The sequence below is a fragment of the Lolium rigidum genome, chromosome 6 (assembly GCF_022539505.1).
Source record: "Lolium rigidum isolate FL_2022 chromosome 6, APGP_CSIRO_Lrig_0.1, whole genome shotgun sequence".
NCBI lineage: Eukaryota > Viridiplantae > Streptophyta > Magnoliopsida > Poales > Poaceae > Lolium > Lolium rigidum.
Window position 1 is genome coordinate 279,979,558 of NC_061513.1, and position 13,147 is coordinate 279,992,704.

Here is a 13,147-nt window from a genome sequence, read left to right on the forward strand (position 1 = left end):
GAGCAGTTCCGTCTGAGGTGCGGAGAGGCCCCCTTGGCCAAAGATAGCGGCGGCTAAAAGCGCCGACGCTTGAGATCTGCCGCCAATAGTGAGCTTCCGTCGTTGTGAGCACCGCACGCTCACGAGTGTGCCTCCTAGCTCCAGATAGACGAACTCCGGGGCTCTCACCCTCCTGTCTGTCTCCACGACCACAAGGAGGAGGAAGAGTAGCCCAAGAACTCGTCAAACTCAGAGCCAGAGAGAAATACCTGGATCCATGCTCCGTCGGGGAGAGCACACAGCTAGGCCTCTCCTCCTCGCCTCCACGGTCGGCCAGGAGAAGCTCCATTGTGTGCCACAGAGAGCATCACCCCTCCCCCTTGCCTCCATGGCCGGCCAGGAGGGCTCTGCTCCGTAGCGCAGCATCAGAGGATCCGCAGCCTCTATTTTATTTGCGGAGACCGTGGCTCCCTTCTTGTTTCGATGCTCCGACCACCGGAGGCATAGCAACAAAAAGAGGAACCCTAATCCCCAGATCTTGCCGCCAGGATCTGAGGTACGGCTCCACTAGGGGACGAAGACTAGAAGAAAAACCTAAGTATATACAGTCGGCGCCTTCTCCTCTCCATCTTCAGCCGGCTATTCCGGCGTAGAGGAGGAAGGAGAGGCCCGGAGAGGAGGGAAGGGGAGCAGTTACTGTAGCGAGCTGGGAGCAGGATGGGGGAAATGAGAGCTCGTGTCCGCCTGCACGAGCTGGCCATCGGGCTAGGGGAGGGTGGCTAGGGCAGGAGAAAATGACAAAAAAAACATCACATTTAGGGCTTCTTTGCGGCTCGATGACACATGACCATCGATTTTGGGACTGGTCTATGACAATGAGCACTAATTGCTCGTGTGCAACATTTTACTACCTCCATACCGGATTAATGGGCAATTACACACTTCGAGAAATTAGTTTGACTGCTAATTTGATCAACAAAATATAAGATATACATCACAAAAATTATATTATTGGAAACATTTTTTGAATACGAGTTCAATGGTATAATTTTTGTGGCATATATCTCATATTTTGTTGACCAAATTTTTAGTCAAACTTGTTTCTCGAAGTGCGTAATTGCCCATTAAACCGGTATGGAGGTAGTAACATGTATTCTGACGATAGAGGCCCATATGATAGTGCCACGTGGCCACGCGAGACGTAGGGGAACATACAACCGTTAGGGCTCGGTCGGGACAAAGGGTTAGGTTGAGCCATTGTCATTGCGCGTCAGTCGCGCTCACTACACTCCCCTCGCTCTCTTCTTCTCTATCGTCGCCGCACCGCAGTAGAAGCTCAGTGAACGCGCGCCGCCACCGGAGATCTCCTTCCGCCGTGGTTTCGTGGGGCAATGGTGAAGAGTCTTCTACCGATTTAAGCTCGGATGCCAGCTCGGTGAGTGATTTTCATCTCTCATATCTAGGGATAGGGTTAGATAATTTGGGAACTAGATGATACCCCGCGCGTTGCTGCGGAGTCTTTTGATTGAATATCAGGGTATATAAATCATCTTAACTACAGCTTGGATAGATGTCCTTGGAAGAGTAGAAAAATCACCGCCTAACACATTCACAAAATACTCAATAACCTATTTTTTTGAAGAAAAGACAAAGGATGTATTTTTGATTATGTGAACCTTGATGTGTGCCTCACAATCTTGAATATTCAAGCCATGACAAAGATGATCCATGGAGCGAACAGGGTGTGCTGGAAACAATTGGATTAATATTCTTATAGACGTAAAACCTGCCAACTATCTTCTCAGAATATAGTAGTGTTTTGTATGACCAATACAAATACCTTAATGTGTTTATGCGTCTGTAGATCCCAGGATGAATTGTTGTAGGTCCTCCTTAAGCAGCTAGAAATATTGAATCCGCATCTAATGCTAATATTTCCACCAGATCTGCCAGAACTGGAGGATGCATAAACGACAACTTTTGCAACATTCTGGAGGCACCAATATACATGATATATCGTGCAGAAAAATACGTAATATATACTGTGAGTAGTGATCGATAAAATAGGCATGTACAATGTGTACTCCATGGGGTCATTCTTTCAGATGGTAATGGAGATACAGAAAGGCTTTGACAATATAAGGTGCTAAATCAATTATGTGTGGAGGCCGGGTAACATAAATCATGTGTGAGCATTAACGATGTTGCAGAATCCTCATCTTATGAAGCGGCCACTGACCGTATAAACCAGCGTAAGGGCAACTCAGTTAGCTCCTCTATGTTTTTCGTACACCCGAAACTATAAAAGATCACAATGAAATGCATAAGCCAACAGCTTGACTGAACCTTTCTTTAATACTAACAACAATTGGGGTACTGCAGGTAGCAATTTTGATTTAGAAAGCGGAAGAGGTACTGCACGAACATGTTTGTTTGGGAACTGCACGACTTAAGTGGAGAGAAATCAGGTTCAGTGGTAAGGACTTCATCTTCCTTCAGGTTATCAGGTACCTAGTGTGGGCTGCATTGGCAATATGAAGAGGAGGATCAGCCGAGTAGAAAGGAGCTAGTCTGCTCAAGAAGAATGTGTATACCGAGGTTTTAGGTACAACGCGAGTAATGGACATGAGGTACACCTCCTGCAGTCAACCCCAAAAAGTGAACCTTCAGTTGAATCGGAGGAAAACCTAAGCAAAACAAACCACATGACTCGATTTGATTCCAACTGAAACAGGCAGTTGTGAACTCACGTGTACATGCACGATGCATCTCTAGGCGAACACACTAAATGTGCTGAGTGAGAAGAGACTTGGCGCTGTGCTGGAAGGAAGACGACAACAACCTCCGTCCAGCGGCGCCGGCGATGACAGCCACCCCCAAAGTTGATTGGGATGCCGACGCTAGGAAGTTTGGATGCGGGTGCATCGTCGACTATGATGACTGGCTGGGTAGCACTCAGTTTGGCGACCGGGGTTTGATTCTTCTGAAGATGCAAGGAAGGTGGAAGCACAGCGCCGCACATCAGGTGTGCAAGTCTGGCCGCCGTGACGCCATCGTACGACACGGGTTGCTGCTAGATTCTCGAACCGACGGTGGTGTTGCTCGGTGCCCTTGACAGAAAGGAAGCGGGATATTCGGACGGGGTTCAATGACTATTTATAGAAAGAGTTTGGAGGTGGGCGGACGGGAATAAAGAGGCGTATGCCTGTCTGATCGCCTACCCCAGTAAAGTGTGTTTTCAATGTGGGGAGACGAAGAGGAACGTGAGAAGATGGACAGCTGCCGAAGGTTATGCGTTCGTGGGAGAAGAGGGATAGTCATGGGTTGGGCTGCATCAGGCGCATGCCGGAAGCAGCTACGTAATCGAGGCCTGAAAAGAAAGGAACAAAGCGGAGACGGTCAGCCTACGGGTGTACGGCGGGCGACGGAAACAATGAGGGGAAGGTGAAATTTTAATCAGGTGACGTGGCTCGCTGTGAGACCAGCAAAATGGGACCATCTATTAAGAAAGAGAAGATTTGGTACATGTGTTAGATCTGGTCTTAGATTTGGTATTTTCTCGATTTTAGGACATCAATACCCTGTACGACTCCGACTTTACCGGGTTAGATGATGCACTTGAAACTACTCGTTGTAAGCACCGTGTTGTGGCTGGCAAGTATGTTGCTTTCGAAGGATGGTGCACAAGCAGAAGGTTCTTAAGATGTTCTGTGCAGGTTTGTGACTTGCACTAAGTTGAACAGCTGCTGTAACTATTGTTTTATATATGCAGTGAGTAATAGAAATAATTATGATCAATGTGCAGGAAGGAGGTAAGTGTGGCTATGTTAAATGGGTGGATCCAGCGTGGCCAGAACCATTGCAGAAAGCAATTGGCAAACTCTGGGAAATGTATGGAGATGTGAAAAGAGACAGAATCACTAGAGCTCTTGAGTTCATGGAGAAGAAGTTTGAGTTCTCTGATGAGAAGGTAGAAGCTACATCATTATAGCTAGTGTTCAGGATGACCTGAAAATTGCATTGGAGGAGAAGCAAGTCACAACTCTGCTTGAGGCTAGGAAAGAACTGAAGCAGAAGAAGATCACAGAAGACTGTCATTCAAACATGCACAAAGTTCTGAGAATTAATGCAGAGAAGGATATATAGAGACAAGTTAAATGAGGACAAGATAAAGTTAGAGTACATTGTTCCAGAATTGCTTACCCAGAAGCATCAATCCATGGCAAGCTTAGGAAGATCAAACAGCTTTGTGAGGAGTAGTAATGTAGGTGGTGTGCACTAGAGATCTTTATGCACTATTATTTGTAATAGCTAGTGTGCCTAGTTGGTCTTAAGATTTACCATACAATTTATCTGACTTCTTGATCTTTACTGGTGACACAATAATGTCTTGCTTGCTCTTATCCCTCATCACAGTTAACACCAACTTCTTAGACCTCTCATACTTCCTTACCATCTCTTCAACCTTCAAATTGTTGTCGACTATTTCTAGCCCATGCAGTCCCTCCCCTTCATCATTTACATAATACATAGAATCACATAGACCATATCCTTCCTTCTCCATCAGTGCCAACAAATTTAGAAACCTCGTATCAGACCGATGCATGCTGATTTGCACAAACTTGGCACCATCAAATTGTATGTACAGCTCCCACATTTCGGAATTTTGCCTAAGTTGAGAATATAGCAACTATTCAATTCATGTGTGCGATGGTATTTTAATAAACAAACACTTTGCTACCCTACACTTCATCCTAAATCGACAGAAACCGTGGATTATAATTCCCCCAAATTGAGTAACCGAGAGAGAGAGAGAGAGGGGAGCTTACCCGCCGTCGGAAACGTACCGTAATGGCTGAGCAGGTTATCCTAGTTGCCCCGACTCACCGTAGCTAGCTGCGACGATGCTTGGGGACGCCCCGCCTCCTTCTCCGCCTCCGACGACAGCTCAATCGACTCGTGCTCTAAATTGACGCAACCCATGCTCGCGTCCGTACCAAAATTATGCTGTCGGAATCGACGATCGTTGCCACCTCCGTTACGACCACCGCTGCCCGACGACCTGCCTCCACCTCCTGACGCCATTGCTTCTTCGCAGAAGGTTAACTGTCTGCGAGTGGAGAGTGGACTGAGTCAACCCCTTTGTCCCAACCGAGCCCTAACGACCGTCTGTTCCCCTCCGTCTCGCATGGCCACATGGCATTTTCATGTGGGCCTTTCTCGTCAGAAACCAGGTTAGACAGCTAATTAGCAAAAATCAGTGCTCGTTGTCACAGACCAGCCCCAAAATCGGTGGTCATGTGTCACCGAGCCACAAAGAATTGGTTAAGTGACAACTAAGCCCCAAATGTGGTGGTTTTTTTTGTCATTTCTCCTAGGGCGGAGAAGAAGGGTCCAGAAGGAGTGCAACGAGATCCCGGTGCTGCTTGCCACATTGGTGCTCTTCCGTGCCACCTGCTCTACTGACACACATACTGCCGCATCACTAGGGGTGCAATTTCTCATATCAATGGTTGCATCTATCTATGGCTCCTCTCTAGAAGAAAACACTAAAAAGACTATACTATGCTTCACTAATTGTGACAACCACACAAACGAAATTGCAATTTACCAAGACACTTACTCTCTTGAGTTACTTTCTCTTATTCCACTTCATATTACTTTACTCATATTGCATTAGTTTTACTTATTGCATTTTAATTTCAGCACTCATAGTTTTATAGTAGAAACCTCTTCACATACACACACACACACTATAGGTCCTAACTTTGCATAGAAGATCATATAAGTGGGTTATAGGACTTTAGAGAACTAGATGATTCCCCGCGCTTTGCAGCGGAAATATGTGGTATAAAATACATCAAGATTCAGATTACGAAAAATGAAACATATGTGGTACGAAAAAAACAGTAGTACTCTCTACGGCACAAAATCGAGCGGAAACTCAAAAATATGATTAATGTTTGATATGGTTGTGACGATTTCAGAACACAGCTGCAAATGGTTAACACTTGATTGTAGAGTCACATAGTACCTCAAATTTTTCATTAGGACGATATATTAAAATCAGGATCCTGTTGTACTCCAACAATGTTTTGGTATATGTTATGGTGCAGAAGTATAGTGGTAAGGGGGCACAAAAAATTGTAGTGGGTCGCATTATCTCTACCTCTACTACTTAAAAAGAAGGAACGTGTTCCCCCTTCTCCCCTGTGTTTCGTCGTCCAGCATTTTCCAGCGCCGATAGGTGGGCCCGCCTAACACATAATCTTCTCATCGAGCCCCAACCTTGGATCGGGATCTGGCAAGGCCGCCGCCGTTGTCCTGCTCGTCATCCGCTCCCGCCTACCACCGCTGCTCGCCAATCGCCCCTTGCCCCCTACCACCACTGCGACAACGACGACGAGGTCGGAGACAAGGCGACTGCATCGTCTCCGGTGCAATCCGGCACGCGCCGCCCCCACCGCCGAACATGCTATCCTGCACACCCCTCGCCGTCTTCCCCGTCAATCGCGAGCCCACCTCCCCGTGCGGATAACCCTAGCAGCCTCGTTGTCATCCTCGCCTTTCCCACCGACCAGAGCCGCAACACCTCTACCGCCACTGATGACATCTAGCACCTCCTTTTCCGATGCCGCGAGGTGCGAAATCCTCCATGCCGTGGCCGTCCTAATCGAGATTTCAGACCCCAACTCTAGCAGCCGGTGCTGGAGGGAAGCAGAGGTGAGCAGGCTACGCAGCATACGGGGCGGCACCTTCGACATCGCCATCGGATTCTCTCCTGCTGCTGCTTCGATCATGGGGCAGATGGGAAGTGAGGACGGCGGAGGGAGGGCGGTGGAGGAGGAGGAGGGGTCAAGGACCTCGAGCGGGACATGGACTTGGCAGTGGCAGCGAGGCGGAACGCGGAGGGGTGGGTTGACGATGGAGGAGGAGGGGTTAAAGACCTCGCGCGAGCCCCGGGGGTTGCGCGGCGGCTGCTGCTTCGCCGCTGAGGTTCGTCATGGCTGCCTCCTCCTGCACCTGCACACCCACCATCACCACCACTTAACTAGGTACTACTACACTGCTCCGTCATACTAGCAATTCGACAGAAATTAAAGAAACATTTTTCCCCAAAAAATCGTCGATCTACATTTAGGATACTGTAGGTGGTTCATTCAAAAATTGATATCACGAACTGAATCGCAAAGATGTACAGCAGTGGAGGTGTAATCAACAGAGACTGTTTTCAATTGATTGAGGAAAACGGGGTGGTCTTATTCATCTGCCTCTATCTGCAGTGGATTGAATTAACGCTGCAGGTCTATAAACTGATATTTGATTCATTTGCAATGAAACTTATGGTACAGTTGATCCTATATCAGTACTCTTGGTGTCAGAAGGATGGCTAGGGTGAGATTGATGAGTGCGTGACCGATGTCAAGGGGGGAGGGGGAGACGTTGATGCCTCTGTGGCGTTTCTTTTCTCTTCCAACGGCGCTCGGTGGCTTCCACTGGCTGGAGATCACAGTAGAATGCTTCTAGGCAATGGGAGGGAACGAGTTGACTGAATACCGTCTTTCCAGAAGGCCATGATCGCCATGTTTGTTGCAGCTGCACCATGCAATTCAACCACGCCAGTGATGCCTGTGTTGGGTGGATCTCTTTCTATGGTAGCCACCCCCATGTCTTTGATTAATGTTTCTATGATACTATTTGGTATATCATTGATTTTCTGAAACTTAGGCTCTTTTTCTTCAGTTGATACATTCAGGAGATGGAGAAAAGATACTACTGTACCTGATATTGTTGTTTATGTCTTGCAAAATTAATTATCATGTCCTGATGCTCATTTTGTTGATTGTTGTAGATGGAGGTTACATAGTAATATGCTCGTCTGCACCTTACTAACGAGGAGAGGTGGTGGCTGCCAACACGATGTGTGACCAAACTCGGGCTGATGGAGTTGGCCCGAAGAGACCTGCTGCAAAAGCATGACTGCGTGAACCAGATCTAGATGGAGATTCCGGAGTCATACACATGGATACTTCCCAAGGTAACCTCAGATTTTTTGCCCAGAAAGTTCTCTTCTTTTCATTTTGTTCTTCCAATAAAGAAGCTATTGGTTATGACTACTGAATGTGCAGTTTGGGTGGGCTAGGGTGGGCGACACAACCTAACGGCACATGTCGTTCCTGACAAAGTTCTTGTGGGAGTACCTGCTCAACAGCCTAGAGATATTGCCATAGCACTAGGCCCTGGAGGTCCCCGTGGAGCACCGTCAAGGACCTGATAGGGTTGGACAAGACTTGACGGTGGTGAGTAGGGCTGATAACATCCTGCTCTGCCTTGAGCAGTGGTTTCCCGGCCTCTCACAGACCACGCTGGACGCAAGCAAGATACAATAAAATAAGGTAACAACACATCAATCATCTGCCTCGAGCAGCGATTTCCCGGCATCTCATAACCTTCCAATCTACAGGTTTTGGATTGTAAATTTATGATGTGAATCTGCTTGTGTGTGGCTGCTGGTGTTGCAGGACATTCGGCAAGTTACCTGAGATGTATCGCAATTATTTTTAAATCATGCTATTCTCTCCTGTTTGTGTAAACTAATCAACCAAGTGCATATTTATGGGTTTCTTGCGGTACTTAAGTAGCAAACTAACTTCATCTTTGTAGCTTCAGTTCCTTGTATTTGTTTATTTTGGTATGGTAATATCATAAACTGAATTTCCTATCTGCAGGAATTTTTTCTATAGCCCTCATTTTATATTTTCTATCAGAATCATACTTAGAACACACCACAATCACCTTACCCTTACAATTTTTACACATCATCCGCTTCCACCGTCTGCACCACACCTATTCTTATCATATTTTTGTCTTTTTCGCAGAATAGAAGGAGTTGATGGGCATGGTGTGATCAGCAACACAAAGAGGAATATGCATGCCAATGCTTCCCTTGGTTAGCATACTTTCAATTTCCGGTTCTTTTCACTTTCATATTTATCTGTTGTTTTGGTGGTACACTGCAATATGTATCTAACTTATTTGAATTTTTGGTTCTTTTGAACATGGATGTATACCAAATCACTTGTGTGCTTCAATCATTGTTAAATTTTCTGTTTATGTTGTACGCTGATTCACAAAATATAGCCAAATTAAGGTAGACAGTATGGCTTGAACAATATTATATGTACTGCCTATTCTTTGGTAAAGCAATACTGCCTTTGTGGTGTGCAACTGCACAAGTTAATTGGGCAAGTGTCATTTTCTGCCTAATGGATGTAATCTTAGATGATTGTTTTAAGCAGATCAAAAGAGAGATGCCCACAATGAAGCTTGCTAGGCATCCTACTGTTGTCAGGCTACTGTATCTACTTTATGGTAGATGCTCATAATGAAGCTTACTAGGCATCCTACTGTTGTTGTCAGGTTACTGTATCTACTTTCTGAAAGATGTTGGTATTGCTACAAGTATTGCCTAATGGACCAAGCAAGAAGTGGACTATCAGCCTTCTGAGTTTCCTGTCATCCTTGACATCGAGAAGATGCACCCCAAGCCGTCTCTGCACTACAAGTATACCAATGATCTTATGGTGGCTAGCTATATCATGTGTACCATTTTCAGTAATAACACTTATCTATGGATTGGTGGCAAAAGATGCTAAATAGGGAATGCTAGATGATTTGTGGTGTATGATGATTTTAGTACTCTGTTTTATAGTGCATCTATTTCTTTAACCTAATTATCATATCTACAATATATCTATCCAAATGAACCAAACAAAAAGATAAATTCTGATTTTGTAAATTTCTTTTCTCAGTTATTTTCATGAGCACACATCGTTAGTATGGTTCAAGCAGAGTTTTTTGATGGTGATTATATGGACTAACATAAATCGGAGACAAGACGAGGTGTCAGTGTACCACAAACTAACTTTTCCCTCATCTCTTGACCCTCATGCCGCAGGTGCTGATCAAAACGTACGGAGGGATGTCTGGCTGGTTATTTCAACATGCAATAAGTGGAGAGATTTCGTCGGCAATTACATGAGGCGCCGAACATCATGAATCTTATTTCATACTTTCAGTCATCTAACACGACCAAAAGACTAGATCGATTTCCTTTGTAGAAAAGGAGCCTCATTCAAAGTCAAGAGCTAGCCATGTGATTCCATCTATCGTGCAAGCAAAGCAGCTGGATCCATAATCATGTATGGTACATGATACCTGATGGCTAGCTAAAGATCACCTGATGAAATAAAGAGTTCCAACATTTAATAAAATGTGACTTACATATAGATAAGTGGAGTGTTTTTGCATTTTATATGTCCATGTAGTTATTTGCTTCCGTACAGTATAATATTATTTTCTGTAAATATTCACAAGTAGCACTCTTTTTTGTTTACGTCCCTAACCATGCATATATTAATTACCCACTCTAACCCCATGTTATAATACAGCGGAGAAGTTCTGAACCTTCTATTTTGTGAAGATTAGTTTAGAGCTGAGATATAACATGTATTTACCAAAGATAGTTTCTCGGACCATACCACCTACAACTCCTTGAGTGGGAAGGTTTTTTTTCATGGCGAGAACAACTTGATTTGGTTGTTAATTAGGCCATCCGACTTATATTCCCTGCTTTTGTCCACGATATGCATAATCTAATTGCGGCACTCTGTTGTGGTGCTGGTCGACTGTGCCTGCTCGCCGCCGACTGGTCTGGGTGGCACTACCGCCGCGGTATGAAAGCTCCTCTGGTATGTCTATGTTCCTCAACATTTTTCATTGATGCCCGCCTTGATGTCGCTGGATACATGTCATTTCTTGGTCGTGCCTGATTGAAATTATATTAATATTAAAGCATGTGAATTTGTCACGTATTATTTGAGTCCCATGTTTAATGAATTTTATGAATGTATAAACACAATACCCCTGTTACTCCTCACTTTATTTGTTTCAGCAATTTCTCCGGTTCATGCTACTTATTTTATGAAATCTTGTTTTGCTATTACACCATGTGCTGTGTCACTAAGTTTCAGATTATAGCCTTCCCATGCAGTATCATTATGATGTATCCCGTGGAGTATCATTATGCAGTATCCCATGCAGTATATGCAAAATTCATCGTTTTTGGATTGTATAATGCATATTACGGCATCACTTTTTCCGCCTCAACCAACTTGCTTCACCTGTGATCGTAGTGTCCTCTGTCCTCTTTCATTTTCACCAGCGACAAGTGACTTACAACTAATGATACTGCAAATCATATATTATTGCACCACTAGAAGATTAATTCAGTGATCACAGAACCTACCATAGCTTCTTTCAGATACAGTAATTCAGTTTGGAACACTAGAAGCTTAATTTAGTTTGGAACATCAACCATGAGTCCTTTGTACTCTTATAGATTATAGTGTTGTTTCCTGTGCATCCTCTTTCATGCAAACACATATTATCAGGAGTCATATTTTGAATTCTTGGCAATAAATTGAGCTACATGGAGTAGCAGAGTAAATACCTTGAACCTCAGTTGCTTTTAAGTTTTGCTATGCCCTCCAAGTTAAGATTCGGTTATAGGGAAAGAACACCATTGCTTCACGGGATGAATCTTTTAGTCAAACTAGATCTAGAGCTAGAGCCTTGACATAATCATTGTGTTACTTGTTGTCTATGAGAGTTGGTTATTTGTTTCTTGCATGATCTATGAGAGTTGGTTACTTGTTGTCTACCATGCTTAGCGTGAACCTTATAAAACATGGGAAGTGTTCGATGGTCCTAATGATCAATTACTCTAGCCTGAACAACCATTGTGTTAGTCATTCGTATTTAACTATGCTAAATGGAGTGTTTTGATGTGGAATAATGTACATTCATAATATGTTGCTGATTTTGGACAAAGATAGTTTAGAAAAGATATCTTGACTGCTGTTTATGGGAACCTAATTCTTCCTAATGGTTCAGACAAATATCCTGACTAATGGCGATGGGGAAGTGGTTCAGACAAATCTTCTTGCTGACTAACAAAAATTGTTCCACCTGTATTGGGATATTCCAACAACCTAAGCATCCTTGGAGTACTCGATCAAAAAATGCAAGATTTGTTTGTATACCCAGTTTGTTCTAGCCATGGATGGTGAACAAGCAATGTGCATCATAGGGTATGCTTGTCAGAGTGCTGACATAGAAGTTCAGAAAGTGCAAATAATAAAGACATCTCATGGAAGGTCGTGTGAGTACATAGATGTGAAGGAAAATATGTTGAGTATATTGGGCCTGATACCAGAAAACCCGTTTTGGGTCCTTGGTATTGCAGCTTGTTTGCACCACAGGGTTCTTGGTTATACTGCAACGAGATATATGGAATTGTTGTTAACATGTGTTATTTAAGGCTTATCTTTCGGCATCCGATGGTTTTTCCGATAACATTTGTTAATTATTTAACATGTTGAGCTGCCATGTAGACCAAATCCAAAGTGCAATAATACAATATTGAAATTTGGTACTCGGTTTAGTTTGAAGCACATTGTTGAAGACTTGCACAAAGTATCAATATAGAAATTTCATGTTAGATCTTCCAATAGTTAGAAGAACTATATAGAAGTTACAAAATCCTAATTTTACACAATATTAATACTTGAGCTGCTTGGGTTAGCTCCAACAGGAGGAGGCTGGCGTTGTGCAGGCAACAAACACACTGTCCATGACTGCAGATCCAGTGGAGACAAGTCCGTCACTCTGGAGAACGTATCCTATGCACCCATCCATTTGGTGAAACCTATGCACCCAAAGTATAAATTACATGAAAAAAATTACAGAAAAAATCTGAAAATAATTTAGCACGTAGATACAATATATATCTGCAATGCTACGGAAGAAAACTTGATCAAAACTTTGACAGATCTCAAAAAATAAAAATAACAAATTTACCTCCTGTTATATTAATGGGCTGAAGTCACAGCCCAACTAGAAATAAGTACTGTTTTAACATGATTTGTCTTTTTAGTTCGTGATTTGTGCTTGGATCTTGAAATCGAAATTTTGTGGCATTGTAGATCTATGATATATGTACCTTCATAAACATATTTTTTACAGTATGTTTGCATGTATTTTGTAGGTTGGTGCATAGGTTCACCAAATGGATGGGTGCATAGGATAGTCCTCCGTCACTTTGGTC

General features: G+C 43.7%; 1 long non-coding RNA gene across 2 annotated transcripts; it reads left to right on the forward strand.

Moving 5' to 3' along the window:
- The first annotated feature begins 8,154 nt into the window (after nt 1-8,154).
- Nucleotides 8,155-12,318, forward strand: LOC124667070. 2 transcript variants are annotated; one of them, XR_006991146.1, is made up of 3 exons: nt 8,155-8,375; nt 8,859-9,544; nt 9,938-12,318. It is a non-coding gene; the product is annotated as an uncharacterized LOC124667070 (long non-coding RNA). The 2 variants fall into 2 exon arrangements; XR_006991147.1 differs by having other exon boundaries at nt 8,859-8,929; nt 9,400-12,318.
- Nucleotides 12,319-13,147: the final 829 nt, after the last annotated feature.